Here is a 16,607-nt window from a genome sequence, read left to right as displayed (position 1 = left end):
TAAATATTTTTGTGTATTTTAATTTGGTATTCTATGCTTTATTTTTAAAAAGTAAGTCACTGAGAGAATTTTTTGTAGTAAGCAACATAACAACAACAACAACAACAACAACAACAACAACAACAACAACAACAACAGAGAGTTGCATGCAGGAGAGGTGTATAGAAACCTCCGACTTTTGCCTGGCCATAAAGTTGTCTCCTGTACAAAGGTAAGAACCACTGCTCTGCCCATTTTTGCCTCTGGCCATGTCAGCCCTCCAGCATGTGGCCCCCAGACAGTTGCCCACCAGGGAATGTGGCCCTCAAGCTAAGAAAGGTCCCCCACCCCCATCCCCGATGCATCATATACAGACAACCACTTCTAGAGTCAGTGCCTGGATCATGTACAGACTGCCAACAAGAGTTAACAGCACCACCAGCGTTGTGCAACTAAAGACCAACAAACAAAAATGGTTTTGGTATGGAAAGATACTGAAGGGTACAGGAGAAATAGCAGCAATTTCTTACCAGCAGTATATGTAATTAGCCATTGCCTGCCACTGAGGAAGACTGTTTTGTTGTTCTTTTAAAGGCAAGGGACAAGATAAGGGGTCTTCTGGTTTCATCACCACCCAACGCCTCAGGGAATCCTCCTGGGTTCTGGGAGAATTTGCCCGCTCCTACAATCATGTCAAGATTCCCTGGCTGCTCTTAAATTCATACTCTACCTATATCTTTCTTTAAAAAGCTTTACCTAGAGCTCTCCTGCCCCAACTTCTCTGTGTCCTACCTTTTCCTCTATGTACCCCAAGATCCCAGAAGCAAGGGGAGGGTGTGCCCTTTTTTCTGTAAGCGATAGGTAACAGACCTACCTTTCAGTGCCTCCAGACTGTCCGTGTTTTGTGGGTATTCAAGTTCGTAGCAGGGAATTTAGCTTTGCTGCCTTAGTGCAACAAATCTACTTTTTGAAAGAAACAGGCCTTTTGTGGTTAAGAAAGTGTGGCATGAACGAATGATGGACAGGGGGCTTGTCAACACAGAAACAAAAAAGGAAATGTAGAAACACTCAACGAGCAAACCAGGACGATTCTCGTTGTCTTATAACCTCCCCTCACAAACAGATCAAGACAAATGCTCGATAAATGGTCAGAGGTAGTATAATCTCTGAATGCACAGACTAAGAGGCAACTTGGACAGGATGGAAATCAGCAAACAAAGTGTGACCCAGTCACACAGCAAGGCTCGCAAACATTGAAATCCTTCCAAACTTGTGGGAGAGGATCTGGGGACAATGAGGCCACATCGGTTAGATCAAGATGACACACCCAACAACCCCTTTATTCCCCCCTTTTCTTAGCCTCATCGAGGTTTTTTTGGTTTGTTCTGTTTGTGGATCCCTCCCTCCCCCAGGGAGAGCTGTCTTGGTCTGCTGGGGAAATGCTCCTGTACACACACACCCCTCCTCGTTCTGCGCCTGCCTCTCTCTCCTTCTCTCCCCAATGTGTGGGAGTGTGGTTTGGGGTCGTGGTGGGGAGGGTGCCACATGTCACCGCTTCACACAGCTGCTGCTGTTTAAACCAGCTGTGCAAGGCACATGCGGTGCTGGCAAAAGCACCCAACTCAAGCCGGGCTGCACAAGTGACGAAGCCTGTACTTAGGCAGCCACAAAATGGCAGGAGAAAAAAGGGCATTTCTCCCTTGGCAGGGTCACCTGCTTTTGATTACAAGGGAATCTACAGGCCAAGGCTGTTTCTTTCTACTCACTCTTGCCGTCTCTACCCGCCCTCTCTCTACCCCACAACACTCATCCCCAAAACATACACACAAATGGAATCCAGACTCAAATCTATTTGCCAGAGGAGAAGTCTTGAAAAATTGTCACGATCCATTTCAGAGTTACAGGGAATTGGTCTGATACAGGAATGGGGAAATCGTCCCAGCTCCCCTCCAATCCTCAGCCAACCAGCACAGCCAATAGTGAGAGATGGTGGAAGTTGTATCTCTACAACTTCCAGAGGGCTACAGGTTCTCCACCCTTTGGACTGATGGAAATGCTTTAAGAGAAGGCTACAGTCTTTGCTTTCAAATTTGGTCTCTGGAGACCATCATAACGCAGTTAATAACCTTGAAGCTAGTCAACTGCAATACACTCTGTGTGGGGATGCCCTGGGGGACTGCTGAGAAACACTTGCTGAGATAGGATCCAGCAGCCCACCTTTGAGGAGGGCCTGATTGCTAGAAGCACATTACACCATTCTTTCAGCATCTGCACTCTCCGACCTCCTGTTGTCTTCTAGGCATAGCTGACGAAATTCTAAAATATTTTTACAGCCAAATTACAAGTTTGGTTATTTCAAAAAGCAAGCTTAAGCTGGTCACTTATTTAGAGGAGAAGGAAGAGGAGGCGGTGGTGGTGGTGGAGGTGAAGAAGCCATGTAGTCCCTATTCAGAACATGTTCCTGATCTAGATTGTCACTCTGTACTCATTTCTTGCTATAATCAAATGCACATTGCTGGTTGCAAACAAGGTAAATAGTTATCAGAGCAAAAATTTGGTCACGAGTCACACTGGAAGCAGATTCCAGACTGGGGTCACATGGCTGCTTTTCCCCTTCAGTATAAAAGTACCCAGTTTAAGCGCCGCCCCCCTCTTTTCTTATTTAAAAAGTGTGAAATACATAATGTGGCCATTGGGCTGCAAAGCTGAGAGTAAGATGCGTGCTTTCAAAATATCAATCTGGATGCACTTATAGGAGGCTGCCACCTTGCTGAATCTAAGCAGGGTTTGGGTGTGGTGTGGTCAGTGCTTGGATGGGTGACTACCTGAGAACCAACAGGTACACAGCCTTAGGTTTCATCGTGGAAGAAAGGTGGGATATAAATGTAAGAAAATACATACATTGCATTACATACATACATACCAAAAGACATCTCCACCCAGGCAGGCAGAGCTAAGCACTTTGAAAGCACAGATCTGGACAGATCCATTCTTTTAAAGGAAATCCCCTCCGCACTTGGGCAGAGAACAGAGCTCTTTTGATCCACAACCCACACTTCTGAAAGATCTCAAAATGGCATCCCTTTTGTGCATGGGCTGAATGGATGATTGGTGTGGAACAGTGTTGATCAGATCCCTCAGAAATATCAGCTCTCATCATGCACGTGGCCTCTGTCAGGCTATCTCTAAGAGAATGAGACCTTTAGCAGAAAAATGGTTGCCTACTCCTATCTTAAAGCAGTTAAGCACAGCATTTGTGTAACATATTAGGCAAACAAGGACACACAGAGTGACATTCTTGGTGGTTTCTCCCCAGTTTTAGAATTCCTTGGCTCCAGAGGTTTGCCCAGACCTGGGCGTCTTCTAAAAGCACTATAAGACTTTGGTTTGGGCAGAATGTTAGGACATATTTACACAACAGCCTCAAACTGATCTAATAGTCATTCACTGGGCTTTTGCCAGAGAAACTTTAGAAGTGCAAGTCTGGGGAGCTACAGGGCAGAGTTCAGGGAGAGAAAATTAACAGCACTGTATCAAATTGCATCCCCAAAATTATTGGGGGAGGGAGCCATGGTTGTTAAAGTGGTTCAACACCTACAAAGTGAGAGGTTTCAAGGGTCTCAGCAGCAGCACACCCATTGGGTTTGAATGGCTTCTGGAGACTGGAATGAAATGGTCACTGGAGACTTGTGGCGCCTGTGTGATCTATAAGATTTATTTACACATATATACAGACTGAGCATAAGATGGAAGGGTCCATGGCTTTAACATATCAACAGATTCTGTTCCCCTATTAGGTTTCTATAAGGGGACAGGTTCCAAAAGCATGGCTTTGGATTTTGCACAGAGAACATGTCAGGCCTCTGTGTGCACTTTCCAGCTTCAGTCCCAGTCTTTTTGTCCCCCCCCCCCCTCTCTCTCTCTCTCTCACACACACACACACACAAATCCCTTGTGCAGACTCAGATCTTGTAGCTATAATATTGCTGGGCTGGCAGGAACCCTGAGAGGGCATCCAGCTCAATCCCAATCCTATAACAAGGCTTGCAGTCTAGGTATATCCTGATGCAACTTCTGTAGGTACTTTTTAGCTCTGCAGAGTATTAGTGCACAGACTGAGAACTCTGAACATAGTACTTTTCTTTTAGAACAGGACCTTACTAATGCTTTAGGACCCATTTTCTTTGGCAATATATTTAATGAAAATATGTGCTTTCTCCTATTACTAAGTGTACCTGTTATTTTCTCTTTTATGAATATTTGGAGTGTATGGAGGAACTTGGGAAAGGACCATAGTTTAGTGGCAGAGGTCATGCAGAAGGTCCTCAGATTAAAAAGAATGAGGTAGATAGTGATGTGAAACTTCTGAAACTCTGTAGAATCACTGCTATCCAGAGCAGCAGTCAATACTAAGCGAGATGAAGAAAGAGGTTGACCTATGTCCCTAAAGCTTGCTGCTTGGCATGCCTGGAAAACATAAAATAAAGCTATGCATCTTGCTTGTACAGTAGTCCAGATCTTTGCCCAATGTCTCCCTCTAGTGGTTGCTAGGGCCAATTCATTACACTTGAATGCCCATACTGTTTTTTAAAAAATATTTAGTTTAAGTACTAGCTGAGTCAAAAAAAAGAAAAGAATAATTGCTATGCACACAAGAAAAAACATACAAGATGCCACAGGCCTGATGGAGGGTGCAAAACAGCACCTGGAAGAAAAGTTTGACCAGCGCAGGGGGCTGGAGGGAAGCACAAGAATGAGATAAGGGAAGAACTTCTCCCCACTTTTCCAAATGGAGAGTTGGCCTTCTATGACCTCATCCCTTCATTTGTGAAAACACCAGGCTATTGAGTTTTGCAGAAGACTTTTTGACATAATGGCACCATTCCTAGTCTCCCATCCATGTGGATACTGCGCTGAAAAGTCTCCTGCTTCCAATGGCATGAGCCTAACTCTGCTTACCTACTTGGAAGTAAGGAGCATTATTTTCAGTGGGACCAGCTTCCATTTAAGTACACTTGGTGTTGCTGTTCCATTTATTTGCAGAGGTTCACTTGAATGCTTGCTGCCTCCTCCTGCATTCAACTTAAGTCTGTGACCAGAGGCAGATTTCCTGGCTTCAACACCAGCCATTATTTCTTCTTCTGCCTGAGCTCCTGTTGCTCAGTTTTACCATCTAGCCTGATGAAGAGCTACAGAGAACTCAGAAACTAGCACAGCGGGGGGTCAGTGTGGTGTAGTGGCTAGAGTGTTAGACTAGGACCTGGGAGATCAGAGTTCAAATCCCTACTTAACCATGAACCTCACTGGGTGACCTTGGGCCAGTCACTGTCTACTTGACAGGGTTGTGGTGAGGAATAAATGGGGGGGGGGTAATATCATGTACACCCTTTTGAGATCCTTGGAGGAAAAGGTGCTATATAAATGTATCTAAGATATGAATTTTGGTCAAGATCCACCAGAAAGGAACAACCAAAATGATCAGGGACTGAAGTGACTCCTCCATGAGGAAATCCTACAACATTTGGGGCTTTTAAATTTAGGAAATAGGCAGGCAAGGGAGGAAGGATCAGGGAACAGGAAGCCGAGGTCCAGCAGCCAAAGTGGCCCTCCAGCCCTTTCTAACTGGCCCTTGAGAGTCTTCCCATGCCACTTCCTGGCCCTGCTCCACCACCTCCTCTTTTGCCTGGCTGGAATATGTCATTCAACTGAAATTTGCCTCTTGCTTGCTTGAATGGAAAAATGTGAGCGTATAAACCTCTGGATTTTGCATGGATTGAATGTACCCTGCTGACTGAATGTATAAAGGCAAGAGTCACATATGTCGTGTCGTCCATTTTTATTTTTATTTTGACTCTGGCCCAACCAACCCCAGGTAGGTGGCCCCCCAGAAGGCTGACCATGATAGAATGTGGCATTTGGGCTGAAAAAAGTTTCCTGCCCTTGGTTGAGGTTATGAAATTATGCACAATGTAGGCAAAGTGGACAGAGACATTTTTCACCCTCTCTCATAATACTTGAACCAGAAGCCATCCGATGAAGCTGGATGGTGAGAGATTCAGCACATAAACCTATGGATCAAGACACAGTAACAGTCAGCATCTTAAAAGGGAATTAGAAATATTCATGGAGGATATGACACTCGATGGCCATTAGTCATGATGGCTGTATATCCAGTATCATAGCCAGTATGAATCTGAAACACTAGTTGCTGGAAAGCACAAGTGGGGAGTGTGCTGCTGTGCTCAGGTCCAGACTGAGGATTTTCCAGAGGTATCTGGTTAGTCCTTCTTATGTTCTTATGCCTTGCTGTTGAGAAAGGTCCCTAGCAGATGTTACACAAAGGGAAGACTATGTTACAGCAGTCCACGGATATGGCTCACAATTATTAACAACCACACCCACACCCACAGGGTTCCCAATTTGTAAAGAATTTCAGGGGGATTAGCAAGCAGACATCAAGAACCCACAAATATTAGAGCAGATTTGTTTAGATCCAGTTGCCGCATCTAAGCCTGTTTCTCTTCCCTCCGTGCATCCAGTATCTGCCTTGTTGATAGACATTTCATACAGCGATACAAAAAAACAACAACCCCAAACCCAAGTATCTGCCTCACACCCAACATTTTTAGAAAAGGTCAACAGAGAAAGCAAGATGTGATGGACACAAAGTTTCAAGGAAACCACAAAATACCAGGTTTCAAGCTGTGATTCCTGCACTGCAGGTGGTTTGCTTCAAGGCCCTTTGGGTACCTTTCCACTCTACAACTCTATGATTCTATGAAGCTGTGGAAAAGAAGAGGGAGATTAAATATTTCCAAAGGTCAACCAAAAATAGGGAGAAGAAGGAATTGGTTGTAGCTGAGGCAAGAAGGGGTCCTCTGGCAAACTCATCTCCTTAGCCCAGGAAGCTCTGGAACCATCTCCTACAGAAGCTTTTCGTACGACAGCAATGAGCATCTGTTAGGGGTCAGAATCCTGCCAGGTAAGATAATCTAACAACCACTTGGGGGAGTTTCCAGGAAGCCATGATTTTCTGTTGCTGAGACCTCTGAGGTCCTTTTCCAGAGTTAGCAGTTGGGTCAGATTCTCTTGTGCAACCCCACCCCCACCCAATGGAAATGTCTGATCAGCAGGGCAATGATAGGATGGCACGGGGTGGAGTGCCAGGGAAATGCAGGCTTCAAAGGACAAGGCTTCGTCACCCCCAGATCCAGAGCTGTCCTTGCATCTGAGGGAAGGGCTCCCAGCAGCCAGTCACCCATCCTGAAACCCCATGTGCTCTTCCTCAGCCAGCCGAGATGAAAGCTCTGTTTGGCCACAGCCCTTTCAATAACAACCACCCCCACTCTTAAGCCCTAAAATTAGAGCTTTCTTTGAGCCCGAGGGTGATGCCAGGGAGAAGATAGCACAGCAGTGTTTATATACGCAGGTTTGAATTGTTCTCCCCCCCACCCCAGCCCCACTGTCTATGTTGCAGTAATTACAGAGTTATGGCCTGCCGGAGTTTGGTTGTTTGCAGCCTGGCTAGACATGGCATCGTTCTTGGGCATCTGGCCTCGCCCAAGCGGCAGCTGGGAATGTGCTGGATCATCAAACCGCAGCTCACCTCAGCTCCCAAAGCAAGGTAAGAGCCAACCAACCTGGGGCAGATCAGTGGTCGAGCCACACCAGCCTCTACTGGCATGGGTTCTGCTATGAGCGAGCTACAGAATAGGGTAACCATAGTACACTTCTCAATCCTGCCTACACCACCCAATGATTGCAGCTCAGTGGTCTCAGGTTCAGTCCCTGTCATCTCCACATGGGGCTGGAAGAGACTCCTGTCTGGACCCCTGGAGAGTCGCGCTGCCAGTAAATGGAGGCAGTGCCAGGCTAGAAGGCCCAGTGGTCCGTTCTGGAGGTCTTGTGCAACAAACCCACCTCCCACAAAGACTGGACTTTTTGCGGTAAGGAAAGCGATGGGGAAACATACTGGAAAGTGTGGGATAACATTTGCTTGATGCAACATTGTCTAACCTTGCTGCAAACAAATTATAGAATCATAAAACTTCTAGAGTTGGAAGGGACCACAAGGGGACACTCACCCCAGTAAATAACAATGGTGAGCTTTCCAGCTGTTGCTCATAATGTTACCAGTTGACCAAAGCAAGGACGAAAAAAACCTGTTCCAATTTTGTGCTTTTAACAGCAACTTGATATGCAGATGGAAGTTGAGGGTTTTTTGTGAGGTGGTGGTGGTGGCATTTAGGTTACCCTTTTCTATGTCCTCTGATCAAGCTGCAATTCAAGACACAGAATCAGGGTCAGATAATATGTTGACAGCATCCAAGGTCTGTTGAGTCTCTGAGCTGTTACTCTTCTCTGAATAAGAAAACCAGTTTTTCAAGTCCTGATTCCTTCTCAGTAACTGGGTTTCCAATTGGGTTTATCTGTCCTGCCATAGTCAACCCAAATCATGCATCCAAATCATGCCTAGGCAGAGACTCACACAGAGAGACCACTAACAACTTCAGCACACCAAATCTACTCAATACAGCACATATTTGTTTTTGGAGCAATCTGGTGTTCCTCACTGTGGACATATAAATCACCTTGAGATGAATGTAAAAGGGAGTTAGTTAATTAATTAATTAATAATGATACTGATGAAGATGCTGGTGATAACAACAACAGTAAATAATGTTAGGGGCTGGATTTTTATTGTACCAACAATAAATCACTTTGTTCTCTCCCCCCCCTTTTTTTTTTTAAAGGTTAAACATCTATTTTGCCATGGAGAATTATTCAACCCAGTAAAATGTTCAATGCATTAAGAATGTGCCCATACCACAGACAACGCCTTTCAGATGCAGGTCAGATGTTTTACATCTCCTGATATACAGTTGTTGTTAACCTGCCCTGGGACTGGCTGGCTATAAATACAAATAAAGACATACATAAAACACAAGCAGGGCAGGTCGGATATGCTTTATAGACACCTCAAATCAGCACTGAATGGCACTAACAACCAGTATGGAAATGCTCTCACGTTTTAGTAATTGAATAAAATAAGTCAATATTCTTATCACCCAATGAATTGAGCTGGTCCTTTAAAAAGAAAAAGAAAAATTCTGACGGGGGCCATAAACCCCAAGCTAAGAACATAAGAAGATCCAGCAGGATAAGGCAGTGGCCCATTTAGTCCAGCATCTTGTTCTTACAGTGCCAGTCAGATGCCTGCAGGAAGCACACAAGCAGCATTCGAGCACAACAGCACTCTTCCCTCCTGTGGGTTCCAGTAACTGGCAATCAGAAGCTTACTGTCTCCAACAGTGGAAGTAGCTTTCAGGTTGCTACAGTGCAGCATGGTCAGGGATGGGGAACGTGTGGTCCTCCATCTCCCATCAGCCCCAGCCACTATGGCCAATGGTGCTCAACATCTGGTGGGTCACAGGTTCCCTACACCTGGCTTAAGCAGTGAGAATCATAGAGTTGGAGGGGCCTAGTCAACAACCCTGAAAGGTCAACAACCCTGAAAGGCAGCCCAGTATTAGTGTTCCATTCAGCAAACGAGGGCCAAGAAAAGAATGGCTTGCTTAAGGTGACCTAGTGAGTCTCTGGCTGAGACAATAGTTGAACCATCAAGGCCTACACTCTCATCCACTATGTTATACCGGCAATGCACAAGTAAAAATAGAACTTGCCAGGAATCAAGGTGGCCTCTGCCAGCCTATGGCTCATAACATCATCAAGGCATCTCAACTTGCATTGACCTCCAGCCAGGTCTCAGAATGAGGAATTACAAATACTATTTCAGTTGGGCAGGAGCAAAGCAGGAGAGGGAAACCCTGGAAAAGGCAAGATGTCACCGAGATGCTGGATGCTTCAAAGAGAAGGAAGTCACAGGGTCCATCTTTTCCAGCTTTCTGTGTGTTTTCAGAGTAGCATGGCCCACTGGGCCGCCCCATCCCCTCACCCAGCACAGAATTGGGCTGAGCTCTCAGAAGCTCAGAGCAGCAGGACATCCACCATCAAAGAGGATTCCTCCCTGGCCAGTTCCAACCTGTTTTCTGCCAGCCCTGCAGTACAGGGGAACTGAAATGGGCTGGGCTCAATGCAAGGCTTGGTCCAAAGCTACCCGGAAGAGCCTGTTGTTTGGGGGGCAGCACAAACACTCACATGCTCAGAGCAAACTGCCCTGTTTGCACTTTATTATTCCTATTAATCATGTACTTGGCATTTGCACACACTTTGAAGTACTATATTATTATCCCTATCAAACAAGGAGAAGGAGGCAATTACTAGGCCCGCTTTACAAAAGGGTAATTGAAGCCTCATCCAACTCCCCCCCCCCCCCCCGCAACCCCCATCCACTAAGTCTGCGGCTCAGGTGAGTTTTGAATCCAAACCCAGCATGCAATCCAAAGCACCACACTTTCTCTCGAGGAGAGGAGGAAAATTGCTCTGTGCAGGTGGAAAAGTTATCTCATCCAGGGCAGCACACTGTGCATTGGAATATTGTTGTTGTTGTTGTTTATTAAATTTCTATACTGCCTTTCATCCAAATTGCTGTTTGCTCCAAGTGAGCGCTAAAGAGCAGTATTCCTTGGGGGAAAGCAGCAGGACAAGAGGAAGTGTTGATAAGCCTTCTCTCTCATATAGAATTTGGAATTTGTCTTTTTCAAGATGAAGCTTGCCACCTCGATTTTTGTTTTAAGTCTTTGTTTTTATAAGTCATTTAAAAAGAATTCAGATCTGCTATTCAACTACATTTTGAAAGTCTATGGGTAAATGTTTAAAGCTGATTTGTCTTATTAAGTAATAACTGACCTGACATTGCAGCCCTACACTGCACCTGCGATTTTGGATCCACATGTAAATGTCCTGATAGCAGACCACTAGCTTACTGATGTTAAGTGTCATGAAAGGGCAGCAGATTGCTGGTTTACCCCATACACCCAAAGTATTTTTGTTTCGTTTTTACTCCCAGGCAGTCATTTGTAGAATTTGTTATCTCAGATGTGAAAAAGATGTATGATCATGCTTGGGTACTATGCACTTTGATTTGGGAGGAGGTGTGCAACTTGCTGCTCCACCTCAGGCAGCAGAATGTTTTGGTCTGGGCCTGGGAAGGTCCCAGGTTCATTCCTTGACATCTCTTGCTAAAGGTGGGCAAGACTCTTATCTGATATCCTGTAGTGCTGCTGCCCATCAGTATAGACAAGACAGAGCTGGATAGGTACACGAAAAACTCTGGTAAAAAGCAGCTTACTATAATCTTATGCAAAGCCTATGAAAATAATGCCATCAGAGATGGAATCATCTGTCTCTAGACCCTGTTAGATTAACCTTTTAAATATGTTTTGGGGAAGGGGTTATTGGTTTGCTTTGTTTTTGCTATTATGTACTTTGTGGTTTTATGGTGTATTTTTATGCCGTGAACTCCCCTGAGATCTTTGGACGAAGGGTGGTATAAAAATTCAATAAATAAATAAATAAAAAAGATATGCAAAGGCCAGTTTAGTGGGCCTTTCAAGATAAAGATGCATATACATTTACTTTTGTGTAGGTCTCATTGGTTCAACTGGTCTTACCTGCTCCATCCATCTGTGCCATGCAGGAGTATGTCCCAGACTTCCACATGCCATTATTATTGTTACTGATATTATTCATTTGATGTCTATGCTGCCTTTCTTCCCAACCAGGAGCTGTGAGATATTTGTCTCTCCTGTCTTGGTCTGTACAGCCACAGCAGGCTTCCAACAGACTGACTTCACTCCCAAAGGCGCACTCCTCTATTTTCTCCAAAGACGGACACCAACAACAGTCTGGCCCTCAGCTCTAGCACTCCATCAGAGAACGCTTTCCTTTGTTAACTTGCCTGCCAGTGACCCCCCTTGCACAATTCTGGGATGTGTTCTTCATCATCTGCAGAGTTCACACAAACTTCTAGTCAGGCCTAGGAGTTTTGCCTTGATTCTTCCCAAGCTGGCTCTTTGGCTCTTGTTCAGGGCGCACCAATATCTTGGCACCTCTTAGGCCGCATGGATGGGCCTGGGTGGCATCCCACCTTGTTCCAGGCAGGCGAAACTGTAAGGATCTCTGGGCCACGAGAGCCAAGAAGCCCCAAACCCAGCCACTGTTGACCACCCCCACCAAACACCCCACCTTGCCTCTGCATACTCGCCATCCCTTGGGCTGTAATTAAGCTGCAGCTGGAAAGCCCCAGCACCCAAGAGCTGGGGATGGGGCCGACCGCAGGCAGCTGCAGGCACCCACATGAGAGGGTGGATTAGAGGGTGAGGCCCCACCCAGCCCATTGATCTCCTCCAAGCTGATCAGCCAGAGCAGGCAGAGGCGGTAGCTTTTGACACACACTGCTGCCCCTCCTCAGCCCTAGTTTCCATGGCAACTACAGACACAGTGGCTTTGCTACCCAGTCAGGCCCAAAGACTTCTAGGCCGAACTTGGATAGGCAAGGCCTGATTCAAACCAGCTGCGGGAGCTGCTTTGCAGCATCAGAAGTTCAGCCTGATCGCACAGCTGAGGGAGTTAATGGCACTGGGCATGAATCCATCCATATAGGTATCTCCTGCTCAGCACCGGCAATCTCATGATTCCTTCTTCAGAAATCGTTACTCCTAGGTTAACAGGCAAGGAGCTGGGTAAGGAGCTGAGTAGAGACAAATGCATTTTTATTTTAAGTCTAATTTTAATTGAAATCAGATTTTTGTAATTAAAAATGAGTATAAGTGCCTTGTTCAAAAATAACCAGATTTAAGCAAAATTATTAGTAGGTATAAGCATGTTGAAGACTGCTTTCCACTGTAAAAGAGAGGGGGTGGGGTGGGGTATCTGATTTTGGAGGTTAAAGGCGGTAAATGCATTCATTTGCCATAAGAATGACTCTTAGGAGAAAGTTATAAGAACACCTAAAGTAAAAGGCATTTTCACCTTGGGCCAGTCACTATCTCTCAGTCTAACCTACCTCACAGGGTTGTTGTGAGGAGAAAATGGGGAGGAAGGAACCATGTACACAACCACCCTGAGCTCCCTGGAGGGAAAGTTGGAATATAAATGCAATAAATAAACAGAACTAAATCAATTTCACTTGCAATCATAAATTCCAAATCACCATTTGGACACCTTTGCATTAAAAAACCCCTAGGGTAATGTGATGAAAATTATGAGTAAAATGTGCACCCTGCAAAGATGTGGAATTCTGCTTGGGATGTTCCTCTCACTTTCAGCTTCTTCTTCCAAGACTTCTCACTGTCCCCTTTATATTTTTTGTTTTCCAGAGTAGCTCTCCAGCCATGTTAGAACCTCCTTTGTTACCAGGAGCAGATTTAATCATTATGCTGAGTATGCCGTAAACAGCTAAATTAAGGACCTTGCTATGATACAAAGCACAGCTGGTCTACTCTCTATGCCGAGCAATTTTAAAAATCCCCATATAGGGTGGGATTTTAGGGGGCTCTGGGGAGAATCACAGGCATGGATTTTTATTCACGCCCAGCTGTTCTCCAAGTACAAAGCCATTCCACGAATTATGTGAGAGAAAGACCCTTCCCACCCACTTTCCCTCTACCCTGTCCACTTTTGGTATGACAGGCACGCCAACTTTACCTTGCACTTTGCAGCTTTAGGGTCTTCAAAAGGGAAAGTGGAGTCAGAGACTGAGATCAGGTTAGCAGGGTAAGAAATAGAAGGTGAGGCTGGAAAATAGTTATATACTTTGAATGAAGATATTAGGAAGTAGAAGTGGGGAACCACAAGTTGGGGCTGGGCGATCCAAGGACCCAGAACATCAAAACTTTGTGCAGGGTCAGCCCTTAAACATTAGGCAGAGCAAGGCAACCTTGTGATTTTGAATGTCATTGAAAGAGCAGTGAATTCCTAGGTTTTCATTTATTGTTACAGTATTGTACTTTTATTGCCAGGGAGAGAAGTTTCTGGGATTTTCTGCCTTAAGTGCCAAAATAACACAATAATCCCAGAGCTACTATGCACCTTGACTTGGGGCTGGGGTGCTATTTGCTGCTATAACTCAGACAGCAAAATGTATTGGGCCTTGTGAAACAATAATGGAAGGTCTTTCTTTGAGCTACTGATTTATAGCCCTTCTTTTGGAAACACTATTTTCTTCACCTGAGCAAGAGAAGAGAAAGGGTGTCACTGGCCTTCTGGAAGAACTGGGGGACCTTCTTCCTTAGCGCTAGCTTTGCCTGTCACCTCCGACACCAGGAACAGAGTTGGTTGGGGTGCTGCTGTGATTGCTCCCCCACCTTGTTTCAGATTCCTTTTCAAGCAAGAATGGAATATGTCTGCAGCTGGGCGTTCCCTGTGCATCGCTAGTGCCCCTGGGGGAATACCTCTCCTCTGATGGGTGTTCTGAGCAGGGAATAAATACCAAAAGCCTTACTCAGAGAGAGGGAGGGAGGGAGAGCTCTTACAATTGTTCACTACCTTCCTCCAGGAGATGCAGTGATCTCCAGCAAGGGAAAATCCCAGTGTAATATAAAAATATTTGCTGATCAGTGCTAGAACTTTCCAGAAACTGAAAGGAATTTGGAGTTCAGAAAAATTAGGCCAACCGGAGTTTGGGCTAAGTTTTAAAACTCATAAAGATGTCTGGGGGAAAGAATGGACTAATTGATTATACTTGCAATTTCTGTAGCACACAGACACCCCCTCATAAGATTATTAGCCTGTAACTTCTGCTTTGCAACTTGGAAGTCCACAAGAACGTGCACGCATCAATTAATGTGCCAAGATTCCCCAGTGCGGCTTGTGACAGGCAAGAGCCCATATATAATGACATTTCAGATGGTTAACAGGCTCACCCATTGCCTAGTTTTCTGGGTCTGTAAGCACAGCAGTGGGACAGCCTCGCCACCAGCTCTCTGTTCTTCTCAGGTTGGTCTTAGCCTGGTGCTTATGGAATAGGTTTGCCATCTTTTTTCTGACAAGGTCGGGCTGTCAAAGAAGTCCAACAAAAATGGAAAATGAAGTGGAAATTGCTGCAGTTAGTGTGTTTGTCTGTGCTCAGAAATGGAAATCACTAAAGTGAATCTGATTGGTCTTCCTTCACATCACTGTTGTTTTTAGGTCCACATATGATGTGTAATGAATGACATTTTTACACTGTTTTGATGCTTCGTTTATATTGAAATGAATTACGTAAGTTACATAAATAGGTAAGTTATATAACTTACATTAAATTTGCAGACTTTGTATTTGGCAGAAACCAAACTGCAGCATAATAGAAACATCGCTGATTGTAAGAAATACAAGTTGAACACAAACTGCCCACCTTCTTATATCCCTAGACTCAGGGCTTGGCAAAGCCTGGGTATAGTGGTTAGAGCAGGGGTCACCAGCCTTTTTGGGCCTGTGGGCACATTTGCAAATTGGATAAATTATTGTGGACACCACATACACATTGCAATCTATTCTATTGGCTACATCAGAAGGCTTCTCTGATGCCTAATTTCAGCAAGGGGAGAGGAGCCTGTGGGCACCAGGAAAGGAGGGCACATGTGGTACCTCTGTGGGCACATGTGGCAACCCCTGAGTTAGAATGCCATACTAGCTCTAGGGACATCCGTATTCAAATTCACAAGCAGCCACGACACACACTGGGTCAGTCATCATCTCTCAACCTAACCAACCATGTAGGGTTGTTGCAAGCATAAAAGAGAGGGGAGGAAGTTAACCATGTAAACCAGCATGAGCTCCTTGGATGAAAGGTGAGATATACATGTAATGCAAATAAATAAATATATAAGGACTGAATTTCTACCAGGGCTCAACACTAGAACCCATTTTCAGTAGCAGGAACAAGGCCTTGAACACATGAAGGAATAGTTAACAAAAGTGCATCTGAACATGTGAGCATGTACAGAGTACTTTTCTCTCCTCCTGCTGGGCAACAGTTTTCTTGCCACAAAGCATTCACTTTCAGCAAGAGGTTGAAGTGTTTATCTAGGCTGAAAGATTCCACAAAAAGGCCATTCTCCTTTGAGGATCCCGTAGAAAGGAGTTTCAGCAAAGTGTGGCTTGTCCCACTTCTGCAGCACTAGACTGAGAGAAGCTGCACCCGTCAAAATTCATCCCGGGCTCTTGCATTATCAACTGGAACTTGGTCTGCCCATATGCAAGAGATTTCCTCTCACCCACTGTAACAAAGGATAGCGTTAACTCATGTGCATGTTTGTGTGCCACCAATTTGGTGCTGTTGGATGCAACCAGATGCATGCCTAGTGTCTCCCCACTGTTACCAGTCCAACTAAGTTGTGCCTCCTCCCACATCCTAGCAAAGGTGATGTCAGGGAGATCACAGCATTGCATGCAAGACCCTTCTATGTCATGCAGTTACTCCAGTGTGCTTGATGTAACGTAGCCTAACACTGTGCTAAAACCTCTCATGTGCCCTTCCCAAAGAAACAGAGACGTTTGGATTTTGCTTGCTGTCTGTTCTGCTCCCACGGCATGTGGCCACTCGCTTCCCTAGGTGGGTGTTTGTTCAAACCTGGGCTTATTGGTAAACAGCATCAAATGGGAAATGGCTTCATTGGAATGCAGAGCTCTTTTTAAACGTGATCAGAAAGAAGCTTTGTTAATGGTTTTGCTGCAAGGTTGCCAGT

The 16,607-nt window shown here is 45.1% G+C and overlaps 1 protein-coding gene across 2 annotated transcripts in view; it reads right to left on the bottom strand.

The window, feature by feature from the left end:
* Positions 1-14,731, bottom strand: part of CDK5R2 (cyclin dependent kinase 5 regulatory subunit 2) — a 50,432-nt gene extending 35,701 nt beyond the window's left edge. For both annotated transcript variants that reach the window (XM_079969243.1, XM_079969244.1), the window contains exon 1: positions 11,553-14,731. The gene's annotated coding sequence lies outside the window, so the exon portion shown is untranslated. The remainder of the gene's footprint in view (positions 1-11,552) is intronic.
* Between the last annotated feature and the right edge of the window lie 1,876 nt (positions 14,732-16,607).

This window comes from Podarcis cretensis (assembly GCF_951804945.1).
Source record: "Podarcis cretensis genome assembly, chromosome: 1".
Taxonomy (NCBI): Eukaryota; Metazoa; Chordata; class Lepidosauria; order Squamata; family Lacertidae; genus Podarcis; species Podarcis cretensis.
The sequence above is the reverse complement of the archived record's forward strand: the minus strand, read 5'-3'. Positions and strand labels throughout refer to the sequence as shown.